At 40.0% G+C, this 18,361-nt stretch overlaps 1 protein-coding gene across 1 annotated transcript in view; it reads right to left on the reverse strand.

Annotated features, from left to right (window-relative positions):
• The window catches only part of SHB (SH2 domain containing adaptor protein B), a 476,823-nt gene that overhangs the window by 124,412 nt on the left and 334,050 nt on the right, over positions 1 to 18,361 (reverse strand). The window lies entirely within an intron of this gene.

The following is an 18,361-nucleotide window of genomic DNA, read 5'->3' on the forward strand; positions in this document are numbered from 1 at the left end:
TGCAATACTATTGTATTTAATGGTGCTTTAACTATGCCCATTGATGCTTTATAGATTACAAACAATATGTAGAAGGTATTGTATTGATCTATTTAATATATAAACTGCAGATGATTCAAAGATGCCAGTTCACCAAATGAAATTATTTTTTTATTTTTTATTCTTTTATTATAATTCTGAGTGCAAGAGACTCAGATGCCACAATACACAAACAAGTAGATACATCAGCAAAAGTCCCAAGACCAACTACAGCGCACCCTAAACAAATCCTCCCCACCTACTTCCAAAGACGCCAACTCCTCCGCCCGCAACCTCCACCTCTGGATTACAAACTGCTCCAACACTCTCGCCCCCCCTCAAAAAACCGTCCAGCCGCCAAACCACCAACAAGGTCAGCTGGTTCACCCTGGCACTTCAGGACTCCAAACGCCACTGCAGACAATTGGAAAGAGCATGGAGATCCAGCAAGACCCTTCTGGAAAATGTTGTCTTTAAGGAAGCAATCACCACCCACCACCACCTCATAAAAACCGCCAAAAAAAAAAACACAGCCATCCAAGACAAATTCAACTCTAACGCACACAACAGCAAGGAGTTGTTCTCAGTCATCAAGGAATTCTCTAAACTCAACAGCGACACCACCAACATCACACCCTCCCAGGACCTCTGCAATACCCTTGCTGCACACTTCCACCGCAAGATCCTCAACATATATGACAGTTTCACACCTCATAAATCAACCTCCACTCCCCTACACCAAACTATACCCCTCCCAAATTCGGCCCCCACACCACACATGGACTATCTGGAGCCCCCTCACCACAGAGGACACCCTCAGAATCATGAAATCCATCCACTCCAGTGCACCCTCGGACCCATGCCCCCATCACATATTCAACCAAGCAAGTGACACCATCGCCCCTGAACTCCACTGCACCATCAACTGCTCCTTCAAAACCGGCACCTTCCCGCATGTCTGGAAGCACGCAGAACTGAAACCCCTGCTGAAGAAACCCTTGGCAGACCCCACAGACCCGAAAAACTACTGCCCCATCTCTCTACTCCCCTTCCTGGCCAAAGTCATAGAGAAGTCCATCAACTAGCAACTTATTGACCACATTGAGGCCAACCACACCCTGGACCACTCCCAATCCGGCTTCAGAAGCAACCACAACACCGAGACCACCCTCCTCGCTGCCACAGACGACATCCGCGCATGCTCGACCGAGCAGCCTTTGACACTGTCGACCACAACACCCTCTGCACCCGCCTACACGATGCCGGCATACGCAGCAAAGCCCTGGAATGGATTACCTCCTTCCTCACTGGCAAGACCCAGACTCCCTCCCTTCTCCTCCAAACCCACACCAGTCAACTGTGGTGTACCGCAAAGCTCTTCGCTGAGCCCCACCCTCTTCAACATCTACATGGCCCCCTCGCAGCCATCGTCCGATGCCACAACCTCAACATGGTCTCCTACGCCGATGACACCCAGTTAATAATCTTACTCACCCGAGATCCCACCACCTCCAAAAATAACATCCACAAAGGCCTGACAGCAGTCGCCGCCTGGATGAATGACAACCGGCTCAAACTGAACACAGACAAAACCGAAGTCCTCCTCCTCGGACCCAATAAATCCGCATGGGATGGCTCCTGGTGGCCCACAGCCCTCGGTCACCCTCCAACCCCAACTAACCACGCACGAAATCTAGGCTTCATCCTGGACTCATCACTCTCCATGAACCGACAAATCAATGCCATCACCTCAACATGCTTCCACATCCTCCACCTGCTACGAAAAATCTTCAAGTGGATCCCTACCGAAACCAGGAAAACAGTCATCTACGCCCATGTCAGCAGCCGGTTGGACTGCGGCAACGCTCTCTTCGCCGGCTCCCCCATCAAACTCCAAAAGAGACTCTAAGGTATCCAGAATGCCTCAGCCAGACTCATCCTCGACATTCCTCTCCAATGCCACATCACCGAACACCTAGGGAACCTTCACTGGCTCCCCATCAACAAGAGAATCACCTTCAAGCTCCTTACCCACGCGTTCAAGGCCCTACACAACATCGGACCCGAACACATCAACCACCACTGTGTAAATTTCTACACCCCGCCAGACAACTACGATCGGCCGACTAAGCACTCGCAGTCATCCCCCGCATCAGCAAATCCACAGCGGGCGGAAGATCCTTCTCCCACATAGCAGCAAAGACATGGAACACCCTCTCTGCCTTTTTCTGTTTTCTGCTCAGCAGTGCAGAGGGCCACATAAAACCTTGGAAGGCCAAATCTAACCCTCAGGCCATAGTTTTGGTGGCCCTGCTTTAAAGGTAAATACAAATTAAAACTGAAATCTGAATGGGCTTATTTAAATTTGGAAAATATTTTATTTTTTTCAATTATACTTGCAGTATATTTGCAGTATATTTACAGTTATTTGTAGAGCGCCAACAGATTCTGCAGCGCTATAATTTAAATACCATCTGCTCAGAACGCTAGTGGTGGCTTGTATGATGCAAACTGATTCATTTCCGACAATACACCCCCTCCCATCACCTATCTGAGCAACAATGGTGTTTGAATGCAGGTGCAAGGGGCACGTGTGACATATGTACATATGCCCGTAAGCTCTTCAGAGCTGGGCCCTCTTACTCCTGTACTAGATCTGTATAGTCTATTATGTATCTTATCACAAATCCTTGTCATTGTATACACCTATCTTTGTACCCAGCGCTATACAAAAAAATTATAATATGCCCCTAAAACAGTGATACCTTCCTTTAATTAGAAACATTACTGCGGATACAAAAACAGTGCAAAATGCTTCTACTAAAATCTGAAATGCCCTCATGTACATCTCAGTTTTGTCTTTATATGTGTAAAGGTAATTTACTACATAGGGATTAGATACAGCACTTGAAATGATAAATTATTAATCACAAGCCTTTATGAGTAGGAAACAGAACATGATAAATGACGCAAGTGCTTACTTCAAATAGCCTTTTTTTCCACAAACTTCCTCTATATACAAGTTCATATCAGAACTGGGCCTTAGAATGAAATATTCATTACTATTTGTACGACATGCTCTAAACTCTCTGAGGTGTACATCTGGTAATGCACTGCATGTAGTTTTTATTCTACTGACCCTTATGTGTAATTTTAAGTAAAATGATAGAAGTTTGTTCAGACAAGTGAGCCAGTAACATCATCTCATAATGATGTTCCCTTCAAAGAACACGAGATGGCAGGTGCTTTACATACAAATAGCAACGACTTGAAATATCAGCCCTGGAGTTTTTTATTATATAATCATATAAAAGCTTTTTGCATGTTGCTTTATTTCCTGAGCCCCAGGCAAGGAAGTGGCCTATAACTACTGCTTAACAGACAACACCAAAAAAAAAAAAACAATAATAAAACACTAAAGGCAAAAATTGCTGCAAGAAAAGGCTAAACCAAGTCATTTTATCTCAGAGTAAAGGTGAGAAACTGCTTATTCTACTATTAATATTTTCTAAGGGTGATTAAAACCAACAGTTTATCAAAATCTTAGCATAAGCTGCAATCATTAGAAATGTTAGTGTTAAAGGGACACTGAACACAATTTTTTTTCTTTTGTGATTCAGATAGAGCATGCAATTTTAAGCAACTTTCTAATTGACTACTATTATCAAATTGTCTTCATTCTTTTGGTATCTTTATTTGAAATGCAATAATGTAAGTTTAGATGCCGGCCCATATTTGATGAACAAACTGGGTTGTTCTTGCTGATTGGTGAATAAATTCACTCACCAATAAACAAGTGTTTTCCGTGGTTCTGAACCAAAAAATAGCTTAGATGCCCTTTTTCAAATAAAGAAAGTAAGAGAACGAAGAAAAATTGATAATAGGTGTAAATTAGAAAGTTGCATGCTCTATCAGAATCATGAAAGAAAAAAATTGGGTTCAGTATCTCTTTAACTGTAGGTGCACATGAATTTACTCAAAAAGAGGAATAAGTCAAATGTTTTACTTGTCCACTGCATACACAGAAATACACATATATAGACACATACATACACGCATACACAGAAATACACATATATAGACACATACATAAACACACACACACACAGATATATATATATATATATATACACACACACACACATATATATATATATATACACACACACACACACACAGATATATATATACACACACACACACAGATATATATATATATATACACACACACATACACACACAGACATATATATTATATATATATATATATATATACACACACACACACACATATATATATATATATATATTTTAAAACATCAAAAAGAAAATTAGAACAGCAGTGAAAGGCACAAAAATACCTTTCACTGGTGATCTATAAGTCTACCTTTGCCTGGCACAATACTATTAGAGTCATATATAAAGAAAATCAGTAGATAACCACCAATGGATGCTCATAAACAGGTCATTTAATATAGAAATATTGTTGGATACACAATAAACAGCAATATATTGCTAAGAATAAGCCACTAAAGCAGTATATATAACATGTTTCCACTGCCCTTAGTTAGAGAGTTACTAGGGAGCTCCCAAGATGGTAAATAAAACATCTTCACCAGTGGCCAAAATGATGACACCACAAAAGGATTGTCCCAAAGTAGAATGTATATGTCTCCACTTGCACAGGAATCATAAACAGTCTGTGGTAACAGCAATAAACCCAAGTTAATTGGTAAGCAGTTGTAGCGGTAAGGTTGCAGCGGTTAATAGCAGTCTCCCCCAGTAAGTCAAAATATTGTCAGTCTTAAGCGAAAGCTAGCATAGGCAGGGTTGGTCGCACAAGCATGTTATTCTCACCCGTAGTTATCCAGGGCTGATATTCCGTATCACCGAAGTGAATGCTTTGTATGCTACTCACCAAACCCTCCTGAGGATATCCCGTCTAGCTCCAATGACTGGGAGGCCGGTTGCCAATTGCTGTATACGCTTACCGTAAAAATTCCATTCAGAGCGGTGCTGCTACTCGGACTGCGCAAAAATAATTCACCTGGATCCCATGTAGAGTTCCTTACTGGAGATCCTCATAGAATTAAAGCATCTGTAGTAGGAAACGTGTAGCTGCCTACTACAGATGCTTTAATTCTATGAGGATCTCCAGTAAGGGACTCTACATGGGATCCAGGTGAATTATTTTTGCGCAGTCCGAGTAGCAGCACCGCTCTGAATGGAATTTATACGGTAAGAGTATACAGCAATTGGCAACCGGCCTCCCAGTCATCGGAGCTAGACGGGATATCCTCAGGAGGGTTTGGTGAGTAGCATACGAAGCATTCACTTCAGTGATACGGAATATCAGCCCTGGATAACTACGGGTGAGAATAACATGCCTGTGCGACCAACCCTGCCTATGCTAGCTTTCGCTTAAGACTGACAATATTTTGACTTACTGGGGGAGACTGCTATTAACCGCTGCAACCTTACCGCTACAACTGCTTACCAATTAACTTGGGTTTATTGCTGTTACCACAGACTGTTTATGATTCCTGTGCAAGTGGAGACATATACATTCTACTTTGGGACAATCCTTTTATGGTGTCATCATTTTGGCCACTGGTGAAGAGGTTTTATTTACCATCTTGGGAGCTCCCTAGTAACTCTAACTAAGGGTACCCTTGGAGAGACAATTTATTATAAATATTCATCTGCAGTGGAAACATGTTATATATACCGCTTTAGTGGCTTATTCTTAGCAATATATTGCTGTTTATTGTGTATCCAACAATATTTCTATATTAAATTACCTGTTTATGAGCATCTATTGGTGGTTATCTACTGATTTTTTTATATATGACTCTAATAGTATTGTGCCAGGCAAAGGTAGATCACCAGTGGAAGGTATTTTTGTGCCTTTCACTGCTGTTCTAATTTTCTTTTTGATGTTTTAATAATAGTATGTATACCTCTGTGCACTGCACACTTGCCCTTGTCCTTATTACAGCAAGTGTGTATTAACTATGTCTAATTTTTTCTAGTGCCAATCATCCATGTTAAATATATATATATATATATATATATATATATATAAATATATATATATATATATATATATACACACACACACACACAGTATCCCACAAAAGTGAGTACGCCCCTCACATTTTTGTAAATATTTTATTATATCTTTTCATGTGACAACACTGAAGAAATGACACTTTGCTACAATTTAAAGTAGTGTGTAAATTTGCTGTCCCCTCAAAATAACTCAACACACATTAATGTCTAAACCGTTGGCAACAAAAGTTAGTACACCCCTAAGTGGAAATGTCCAAATTGGGCCCAATTAGCCATTTTCCCTCCCCGGTGTCATGTGACTTGTTAGTGTTACAAAGTCTCAGGTGTAAATGGGGAGCAGGTGTGTAAAATTTGGTGTTATCGCTCTCACACTCTCTCATACTCTCATACTGGTCACTGGAAGTTTAACATGGCACCTCATGGCAAAGAACTTTCTGAGGATCTGAAAAAAAGAATTGTTGCTCTACATAAAGATAGCCTAGGCTATAAGAAGATTGCAAAGACCCTGGGACCCTGAAACTGAGCTGCAGCATGGTGTGCAAGACCATACAGTGGTCTCACAGGACAGGTTCTACTCAGAAGAGGCCTAGCCATGGTCGACCAAAGAAGTTGAGTGCACATGCTCAGCAGCATCAAAAAGTTGTCTTTGGGAAATAGAAATAATATATATATATATATATATATATATATATATATATATATATATATATATATATATATATATATATATATATACACATACACACAGTATCCTACGAAAGTGAGCGTCAAATGAAAAACATAATTTATGCTTACCTGATAAATTCCTTTCTCCTGTAGTGTAGTCAGTCCACGGGTCATCCATTACTTATGGGATTATATCTCCTCCCTAACAGGAAGTGCAAGAGGATCACCCAAGCAGAGCTGCTATATAGCTCCTCCCCTCTACGTCATACCCAGTCATTCGACCGAAACCAAACGAGAAAGGAGAAAACTATAGGGTGCAGTGGTGACTGGAGTTTAAGTTAAAAATTTTTAGACCTGCCGTAAACAACAGGGCGGGCCGTGGACTGACTACACTACAGGAGAAAGGAATTTATCAGGTAAGCATAAATTATGTTTTCTCCTGTTAAGTGTAGTCAGTCCACGGGTCATCCATTACTTATGGGATACCAATACCAAAGCTAAAAGTACACGGATGACGGGAGGGAAAGGCAGGATCTTTACACGGAAGGAACCACTGCCTGTAGAACCTTTCTCCCAAAAACAGCCTCCGAAGAAGCAAAAGTGTCAAATTTGTAAAATTTTGAAAAAGTGTGAAGTGAAGACCAAGTTGCAGCCTTGCAAATCTGTTCAACAGAGGCCTCATTCTTAAAGGCCCAAGTGGAAGCCACAGCTCTAGTAGAATGAGCTGTAATCCTTTCAGGAGGCTGCTGTCGAGCAGTCTCATATGCTAAACGTATTATGCTACGAAGCCAAAAAGAGAGAGAGGTAGCCAAAGCTTTTTGACCTCTCCTCTGTCCAGAATAAACGACAAACAGGGAAGAAGTTTGACGAAAATCCTTAGTTGCCTGTAAATAAAATTTCAGGGCACGGACGACGTCCAGATTGTGCAGAAGTCGTTCCTTCTTTGAAGAAGGGTTAGGGCACAATGATGGAACAACAATCTCTTGATTGATATTCCTGTTAGTGACTACCTTAGGTAAGAACCCAGGTTTAGTACGCAGAACTACCTTGTCTGAATGAAAAATCAGATAAGGAGAATCACAATGTAAGGCCGATAACTCAGAGACTCTTCGAGCCGAGGAAATAGCCATTAAAAACAGAACTTTCCAAGATAACAGCTTGATATCAATGGAATGAAGGGGTTCAAACGGAACACCTTGCAGAACGTTAAGAACTAAGTTTAAGCTCCACGGCGGAGCAACAGTCTTAAACACAGGCTTAATCCTAGCCAAAGCCTGACAAAAAGCCTGAACGTCTGGAACTTCTGACAGACGTTTGTGTAAAAGGATAGACAGAGCTGAGATCTGTCCCTTTAACGAACTAGCAGATAAACCCTTTTCTAAACCTTCTTGTAGAAAAGACAATATCCTAGGAATCCTAACCTTACTCCATGAGTAACTCTTGGATTCGCACCAATATAAGTATTTCCGCCATATTTTATGGTAAATTTTCCTGGTAACAGGTTTCCTAGCCTGTATTAAGGTATCAATCACTGACTCCGAGAATCCCCGCTTTGATAGAATCAAGCGTTCAATCTCCATGCAGTCAGCCTCAGAGAAATTAGATTTGGATGTTTGAAAGGACCCTGAATCAGAAGGTCCTGTCTCAGAGGCAGAGACCAAGGTGGACAGGACGACATGTCCACTAGATCTGCATACCAGGTCCTGCGTGGCCACGCAGGTGCTATTAGAATCATCGATGCTCTCTCCTGTTTGATCCTGGCAATCAATCGAGGAAGCATCGGGAAGGGTGGAAACACATAAGCCATGTTGAAAACCCAAGGTGCTGTCAGAGCATCTATCAGTACCGCTCCCGGGTCCCTGGACCTGGATCCGTAACTAGGAAGCTTGGCGTTCTGGCGAGACGCCATGAGATCCAGATCTGGTTTGCCCCAATGCTGAAGCAGTTGGGCAAACACCTCCGGATGAAGTTCCCACTCCCCCGGATGAAAAGTCTGGCGACTTAGGAAATCCGCCTCCCAGTTCTCCACGCCTGGGATGTGGATCGCTGACAGGTGGCAAGAGTGAGACTCTGCCCAGCGAATTATCTTTGAGACTTCCATCATCGCTAGGGAACTCCTTGTCCCTCCCTGATGGTTGATGTAAGCCACAGTCGTGATGTTGTCCGACTGAAACCTGATGAACCTCAGAGTTGCTAACTGAGGCCAAGCCAGAAGGGCATTGAAAACTGCTCTTAATTCCAGAATGTTTATTGGAAGGAGTCTCTCCTCCTTAGTCCATGATCCCTGAGCCTTCAGGGAATTCCAGACAGCGCCCCAACCTAGCAGGCTGGCGTCTGTTGTTACAATCGTCCAATCTGGCCTGCTGAAAGGCATCCCCCTGGACAGATGTGGCCGAGAAAGCCACCATAGAAGAGAATCTCTGGTCTCTTGATCCAGATTTAGCATAGGGGACAAATCTGAGTAATCCCCATTCCACTGACTTAGCATGCACAGTTGCAGCGGTATGAGATGCAGGCGTGCAAAAGGTACTATGTCCATTGCCGCTACCATTAAGCCGATTACCTCCATGCATTGAGCCACTGACGGGTGTTGAATGGAATGAAGGACACGGCAAGCATTTAGAAGTTTTGATAACCTGTCCTCTGTCAGGTAAATTTTCATTTCTACAGAATCTATAAGAGTCCCCAAGAAGGGAACTCTTGTGAGTGGCAATAGAGAACTCTTTTCTACGTTCACCTTCCACCCATGCGACCTTAGAAATGCCAGAACTAACTCTGTATGAGACTTGGCAATTTGGAAACTTGACGCTTGTATCAGAATGTCGTCTAGGTACGGAGCTACCGCTATTCCTCGCGGTCTTAGTACCGCCAGAAGAGAGCCCAGAACCTTTGTAAAGATTCTTGGAGCTGTAGCTAACCCGAAGGGAAGAGCTACAAACTGGTGATGCCTGTTTAGGAAGGCAAACCTTAGATACCGGTAATGATCCTTGTGAATCGGTATGTGAAGGTAGGCATCCTTTAAATCCACTGTGGTCATGTACTGACCCTTTTGGATCATAGGTAAGATGGTCCGAATAGTTTCCATTTTGAACGATGGAACTCTTAGGAATTTGTTTAGGATCTTTAAGTCCAAGATTGGTCTGAAGGTTCCCTCTTTTTTGGGAACCACAAACAGATTTGAGTAAAACCCTTGTCCGTGTTCCGACCGCGGAACTGGGTGGATCACTCCCATTAGTAAAAGGTCTTGTACACAGCGTAGAAACGCCTCTTTCTTTATCTGGTTTGCTGACAACCTTGAAAGATGAAATCTCCCTTTTGGAGGAGAAGCTTTGAAGTCCAGAAGATATCCCTGAGATATGATCTCTAACGCCCAGGGATCCTGGACATCTCTTGCCCAAGCCTGGGCGAAGAGAGAAAGTCTGCCCCCCACTAGATCCGTTTCCGGATCGGGGGCCCTCACTTCATGCTGTCTTAGGGGCAGCAGCAGGTTTTCTGGCCTGCTTGCCCTTGTTCCAGGACTGGTTAGGTTTCCAGCCCTGTCTGTAGCGAGCAACAGTTCCTTCCTGTCTTGGAGCGGAGGAAGTTGATGCTGCTCCTGCCTTGAATTTACGAAAGGCACGAAAATTAGACTGTTTAGCCCTTGGTTTGGCCCTGTCTTGAGGCAGGGCATGGCCCTTACCTCCAGTAATGTCAGCGATAATTTCTTTCAAACCGGGCCCGAATAATGTCTGCCCTTTGAAAGGGATGTTAAGCAATTTAGATTTAGAAGTCACATCGGCTGACCAGGCTTTAAGCCACAGCACTCTACGCGCTTGAATGGCGAATCCGGAGTTCTTAGCCGTAAGTTTAGTTAAGTGTACTACGGCATCAGAAATAAATGAATTAGCTAGCTTAAGGACTTTAAGCTTGTCTATAATCTCATCCAATGGAGCTGAGCTAAGGGTCTCTTCCGTGACAGGCGCAATGCATGCAAGGGGTTGTAATATAAAACCTTGCTGAACAAACATTTTCTTAAGGTAACCCTCTAACTTTTTATCCATTGGATCTGAAAAAGCACAGCTATCCTCCACTGGGATAGTGGTGCGCTTAGCCAGAGTAGAAACTGCTCCCTCCACCTTAGGGACCGTCTGCCATAAGTCCCGTGTGGTGGCGTCTATTGGAAACATTTTTCTAAATATAGGAGGGGGTGAAAAAGGCACACCGGGTCTATCCCACTCCTTGTTAACAATTTCTGTAAGTCTTTTAGGTATAGGAAAAACGTCAGTACACGCCGGTACCGCAAAATATTTATCCAGCCTACATATTTTCTCTGGAATTGCAACCGTGTTACAATCATTCAGAGCCGCTAATACCTCCCCTAGTAATACACGGAGGTTCTCAAGCTTAAATTTAAAATTTGAAATGTCTGAGTCCAGTTTACTTGGATCAGATCCGTCACCTACAGAATGAAGCTCTCCGTCCTCATGTTCTGCAAATTGTGACGCAGTATCAGATATGGCTCTATTATTATCAGCACACTCTGTTCTTACCCCAGAGTGATCGCGTTTACCCCTAAATTCTGGCAATTTAGATAGTACTTCAGTCATAACATTAGCCATGTCTTGCAAAGTGATTTGTATGGGCCGCCCTGATGTACTTGGCGCCACAATATCACGCACCTCCTGAGCGGGAGGCGAAGGTACTGACACGTGAGGAGAGTTAGTCGGCATAACTTCCCCCTCGTTGTCTGGTGAAATTTTCTTTGCATGTACAGATTGGCTTTTATTTAAAGTAGCATCAATGCAATTAGTACACAAATTTATATTGGGCTCCACATTGGCCTTTAAACATATTGAACAAAGAGATTCATCTGTGTCAGACATGTTTAAACAGACTAGCAATGAGACTAGCAAGCTTGGAAAATACTTTTCAAATAAATTTACAAGCAATATAAAAAACGTTACTGTGCCTTTAAGAAGCACAAAAAACTGTCACAGTTGAAATAACAATGAACCAAATTAGTTATAGCAACCAAATTTTCACAGTAAATGCATTAAGTTAGCAAAGGATTGCACCCACCAGCAAATGGATGATTAACCCCTTAGTACCCAAAAACGGATAACAATTTAATATTAACGTTTTTATCACAGTCAAAACACACTCTCACAGGTCTGCTGTGAGTGATTACCTCCCTCAAAACTAGTTTTGGAGACCCCTGGGCTCTGTAGAGACGTCCTGGATCATGGAGGAAGAAATAGGAAGACTGTGACTGAATTTTTACTGCGCAATAAAGCGCTAAAATAGGCCCCTCCCACTCACATTACAACAGTGGGGAAGCTCAGTAAACTGATTTTATTCAGAAACAAACGACAGCCATGTGGTAAAAATCATGCCCATAAAGTTTTATCACCAAGTACCTCAGAAAAAAACGATTAACATGCCAGTAAACGTTTTAAAAATAAAATTATGAAATGTTATTAATAAGCCTGCTGCTAGTCGCTTTCACTGCAGTGGAGGCTCAAATATTACTTAAATATATACAGTATTTTCTTAGTGAAGTTCCATTCCCCAGAAATACCTCAGTGTAAACATACATACATATCAGCCTGATACCAGTCGCTACTACTGCATTTAAGGCTGCACTTACATTACATCGGTATTAGCAGTATTTTCTCAGTCAATTCCATTCCTTAGAAAATAATATACTGCAACATACCTCCTTGCAGGTGAAACCTGCCTGCTATCCCCTGTTCTGAAGTTACCTCACTCCTCAGAATGGCCGAGAACAGCAAGTGGATCTTAGTTACGACTGCTAAGATCATACACAAACTCAGGTAGATTCTTCTTCTAATGCTGCCTGAGAAGAAACAACACACTCTGGTGCTGTTTAAAATAACAAACTTTTGATTGAAGAAATAAAAACTAAGTTTAACAACCACAGTCCTCTCACACGTCCTATCTATTAGTTAGGTGCAAGAGAATGACTGGGTATGACGTAGAGGGGAGGAGCTATATAGCAGCTCTGCTTGGGTGATCCTCTTGCACTTCCTGTTAGGGAGGAGATATAATCCCATAAGTAATGGATGACCCGTGGACTGACTACACTTAACAGGAGAAAGATATAATAAAATATTTACAAAAATGTGAGGGGTGTACTCACTTTTTGAGGGATACTGTATATATATATATATATATATACACACACACACAAATATGTATTGATAGACAGACATTTGCACTGTACTGCAAAGACCAAAGTAGATGTCAAACAGGTGTCATGGATACACACTAGGATAAGCCTTGATCATGGATGAGGCCACACAGAACTGTAAACTTGGATGATTGATTTAATTTGGTTCATGCTGATAGTGCTGAGTGGCAAATGTACTGACATTTATTTGAATTGTTCATGACATCAGATTGCTCAGAGGAATAATAACTCTGCATGTGTTGATTCCAAAAAATGTTAACAGACTATAAATTGGGCTTAAAACTAAACAGTAGGCTAAATGCTACAAGACAAGTTATAAAAAATTATTTTTTATGGAAAACACCCAACCTTCCATCTGTAGAGCATTGGCATGAGAGAGTTAATAGAATTCTCCTAATGGAGAGATACCGTTATTTTAAAATAGATCCTCTGATCGCTACCATGATATGATATTCTACTGAGAGACTTACATTAAAGAGACAGTCAAGTCAAAATTAAAGTTTCATGATTCAGCTAGAGCATACAATTTAAAACAACTTTCCAATTCACTTCCATGATCTAAATGTGCACAATCTTTTTATATGCAATTTTTTTTAGACACCAGCTCCTACTGAAAATGTGCAAGATTCACAGGATATACATATATGCATTTTGTGATTGGCTGATGGCTGTCACATGATGCATTAGGAAGTAAAATTAAGTTAACATTTGCCAGACAAACATCTACTACTCATGTGAAATTCAAATTAAGTTAGTTATTTTGATTTGTCTCTTTATTATGCATTTATTGATTATGCAATTTAACTGTGTTTACTGGTCCTTTAAGAATAGATTGTAACTATGGGCCTGCAAAACGTGTCCATTTCAGCCCCCAGAGAAATCTTAGATTACATAGTAATAGGGGGTGATATGTCTAGGTTTCAATGTTTTACCTACTAGAAATGTTATTTCCCTGCTCTCTTAAAGGTATAAGACTAACCTATTAATCATTTATGATTCTTACAACTGCAATAGCACCTGGTTGTTTTTTTTATGGTAATGTTCTGTTTCTTTGTTCATGATTATTTACAATTCTTATGCTTGTTTTGAAAAAAATTATTTTTGATCAGTGATGCCCTTGGGCACTCAATGGACTTGGACGCCTATTTTGACAAATGTTACAGACTAGCTGCAACTGTATGCACTATTTCCATTAAAAATGACAGATCACCAAGTATGGATATTTATGGGTCCCTGATATATTTTTTTGGAAAAATTAATAAAAGAATAATAATAAAAAAATAATAATCTAAACTAAAATTAACCCAAACCTACTGACTTTTAAAGTAAAAAAAAAAATAAGATTTTGATATTTAAACACTTGTTCAAAACAGCTGAGCTATGCAGTGTAATCTTCTACACCTGCACCGTTTAGGTTTTACAATATTCTCCATGGCTTAGCTATAAAGGGAAAGAAATAGTGACTCAAATCTTCGGATCTGCTCTCTTTCTCAATTGGGCTTGGATCTTTACTTCCTTGTAGCAGTGAAAGCTGCTGTTGTAGGTGCTTTACACACCAAACAACTGATGTGATTCAGACTACATGACAGACATTGTCATATAGATAATAAAGTTCATTTTGAACACACAGACATACATTTCAAGGGATTTACAGCTTTGGATCATTGTATCCATCATGTTTTGCACTCATATATAATCTTTCAATGTCAGCTGTCAATATCCTTTGCAATAAAAATTATATTTTGTGCACTGCCCTTTTCTGGGAAAAATGAAATGTAGCTCAACATTTAAACACTTTCATTACTCAGGGCCATATTCTCTAAAGCTCTCTACTCTGGCAGGATTATCTAATAAGTCTCACCAGTACTGTGAGGTTCCTCAAAAATTTTTAGAAAGGCAAATTTTAGCTTGAGAGTTGTTTCTCTCCATATGAGGAGTTCTGGATGTGAGGGAGTCCTGGATCATGCAGGAAGAAGCTGGATGTCTGTGTCTGTAATTTTTCTGCGCAAAAAAGCGCTAAAATAGGCCCCTCCCACTCATATTACAACAGTGGGAAGCCTCAGGGAACTGTTTCTAGGCAAAATTCAAGCCAGCCATGTGGAAAAAACTAGGCCCCAATAAGTTTTATCACCAAACATATATAAAAAACGATTAAACATGCCAGCAAACGTTTTTAAAATACAATTTTATAAGAGTATGTATCTCTATTAATAAGCCTGATACCAGTCGCTATCACTGCATTTAAGGCTTTACTTACATTACTTCGGTATCAGCAGCATTTTCTAGCAAATTCCATCCCTAGAAAAATATTTTAACTGCACATACCTTATTGCAGGAAAACCTGCACGCTATTCCCCCTCTGAAGTTACCTCACTCCTCAGAATATGTGAGAACAGCAAAGGATCTTAGTTACTTCTGCTAAGATCATAGAAAACGCAGGCAGATTCTTCTTCTAAATACTGCCTGAGATAAACAGTACACTCCGGTACCATTTAAAAATAACAAACTTTTGATTGAAAGTATAAAACACCACAGTCCTCTTACGACCTCCAACTTTGTTGAGAGTTGCAAGAGAATGACTAGGTATGGCAGTGAGGGGAGGAGCTATATAGCAGCTCTGCTGTGGGAGATCCTCTTGCAACTTCCTGTTGGGAAGGAGAATATCCCACAAGTAATGGATGATCCGTGGACTGGATACACTTAACAAGAGAAATAAACTTTTTATGATTCAGATAGAGCAGCAGTTTTAAGACACTTTCCAATTTACTTCCATTATCAAATTTTGCATAGTATTTTTATATGCACACTTTCTGAGGCACCAGCTCCTACTGAGCATGTGCACAAGTTCACAGGGTATACATATACTAGTCTGTAATTGGCTGCCTGTCACATGATACAAAAGGGTCGGAAAATGGGAGAAAAATACTACTGCTTATATGATATTCAGAGTAAGTGTTAAATCATTATCTTTAAATTCTGCACTTGTTAATTATGCAATTCTCCTGCATTGACTGCTCCTTAAAAAAAAAAGTTTTGCTTGAGCTCTCTCCATGCATGTGAGTTTTTGATAATTGGATCCTTAATAAGAGCAAAATCCTCTGTTGCCTTTTGGAAATATATTCCTAGAGTGCAATTATATATTAATGCACAGAAAAAATAATAAAGCAAATGCTTATTGAATTTAGCTGTGATTTTCTATTATTACAACAATATTTAACTTTGAGTCTGCACTTTTTTGAAATGGCAAAATTCCCTCAAACAGGATAACTCATTATACACGTGAAATGTATAACTGGCAAAATATTATGCTGTTACGATATTAAGCCATACTGTGTATTCAACTTAGAAGCAAATTGATCAGATTGCCAGGGTTCTTCCTGACAGAAAACAGGCCATCAAAAATGTGCTAGCTAGGCACAACAGGCGAAAAGTGCAGTTTTAACTGCAGAACTAAAATGATTACAGAAACAGATGCTGACTTAGCTGAAGTATAAGGGCTTCTTTTGACTGGATCCTGGGTGGTCTGTTAGACTAATTAAACATACAATTTGGTCCTCCTGTGATTGCATAACCTATGCAGTGTTACTTTAACAGCCAGGCAGGTTGAAATTGGACCCACAGGAACTACCGGTCTTTATAAGAAACAAAACTAAAAAAACCCGAAATATTTTATGGCATCCTGGGAAATTAAGATACTGTCTTTGAAGTTCTCTAACCTGTTAAATGGTTATTTTAAGTTAATGAGCAAATAGAATAGAATAAACCGTATGAAACAAACAGCGGACATCTGATTGTTTTGCTTTTCCGTAATGCAACAAAGCGTGGAGAATGGAAATTAGGTTTTGTTCATCTTTGAGCCTCTAAAGCTTCTTCAAGCACTCAAAAGGACATAGCGACATCAGAGAACCATGGCAATGTATGTTTTGATAGCAGATAGGAACTATAAAGCCCACCACATCTGCCCATATCTCTTTCTGAAGTTTATGATTAATTAATTCACTAAATTAGTTAATTGATTAATCCATTAATGCATTAGTTATTGATTATATTGGGAAATCATTATGCATATAACAAACATTCTTCAATCCACTTATATTGTTTTTCTTTACCACCTCTATTAGAAGTCTATTTCATCTTATCTGTAAAAAAATACTTCTGTAAATTAAAATTGAATTTACCACCCTTCAACTAAATCTAAAACTCATTGGTCTGGTGAGATCATCTAAGAAGTCTTTTCAGTACTATGTATGTATGTCTGTCTGTCTGTCTGGCCTCCATTGAAGAAAGCTCTGGTGTGAGTTGAAACGTTTGGCAGTGGGCCTGTATCGTTTTGTTAAGAAATTAAAGGCGTTTGTATTCTTCATTCCTGTGTATGCCTGCTGTGTATCTATAGGCCGAGTCTGGATACTACTTGATCACACACACATATATATATATATATATATCTCAATCACTGTGTAGCATGTTTAGAGTCACAGTATAGAATTCTTCAGGATCCACTCTAGCCTATCAATCTTCACAGTTTAAGTGCAAAAAAGCACGTTATACAGTTGTTTTGCAATGCAGAATTAAACATTTTATGAGGAATCAAATTTTGACCTTAAAGGGACATTAAACCCAAAAAATGTATTTCATGCTTCAGATAGAGAATACAATTTTAAAACAACTTTCCAATTTACTTTTATTATACTTTTTTTAGTATTATTTAATTTGCTTTATTCTCTTGTTATCCTTTGCTGAAATGTTTATCTAGGTAAACTCAGGAGCAGCAAAGAACCTAGGTTCTAGCTGCTGATTGGTAGCTGCATATATATACTTATTGTCATTGGCTCACCCATGTGCTCAGTTAGAAACCAGTAGTGCATTGCTGCTCCTTCAACAAATGATACCAAATGAACGAAACACATAAGATAATAGAAGTAAATTAGAAAGCTATTTAAAATTGTATTCTCTATCTGAATCATGAAAGAAAGAAAGAAAAAATATTTTTCATATCCCTTTAAAGGGACATAGAACCCCAAAATGTTTCCTTTCATGATAAAGAGCATGCCATTTTAAAGGACTTTCCCATTTACTTCTATTTTTAAATTTGCTTTCTTCTCTTGGTATGTTTTGTTGAAGGAGCAGCAATGCACTAATATGAGCTAGCTGAGCACATCAGGTTAGCCAATGACAAGAGGCATACATGAGCAGTCAGCAACCAGTAGCTAGTTCCCAGTAGTGCTTTGTATCTCCTGAGCCTACCTAGGTAATCTTTTCAAAAAGGATAGCAAGAGAACCAAACAAATTTGGTAATAGAAGCAGATTGAAAAGAGATGTTTTAGTGATATTTTATCGTCAGCTTTTTACAGTTATATTGCATAACTTTCAAAAGAGTTAACATCTGTGTATTACGTCCCTTAAAAACACTTGAAG

The sequence above is a fragment of the Bombina bombina genome, chromosome 2 (genome assembly GCF_027579735.1).
Source record: "Bombina bombina isolate aBomBom1 chromosome 2, aBomBom1.pri, whole genome shotgun sequence".
Taxonomy (NCBI): Eukaryota; Metazoa; Chordata; class Amphibia; order Anura; family Bombinatoridae; genus Bombina; species Bombina bombina.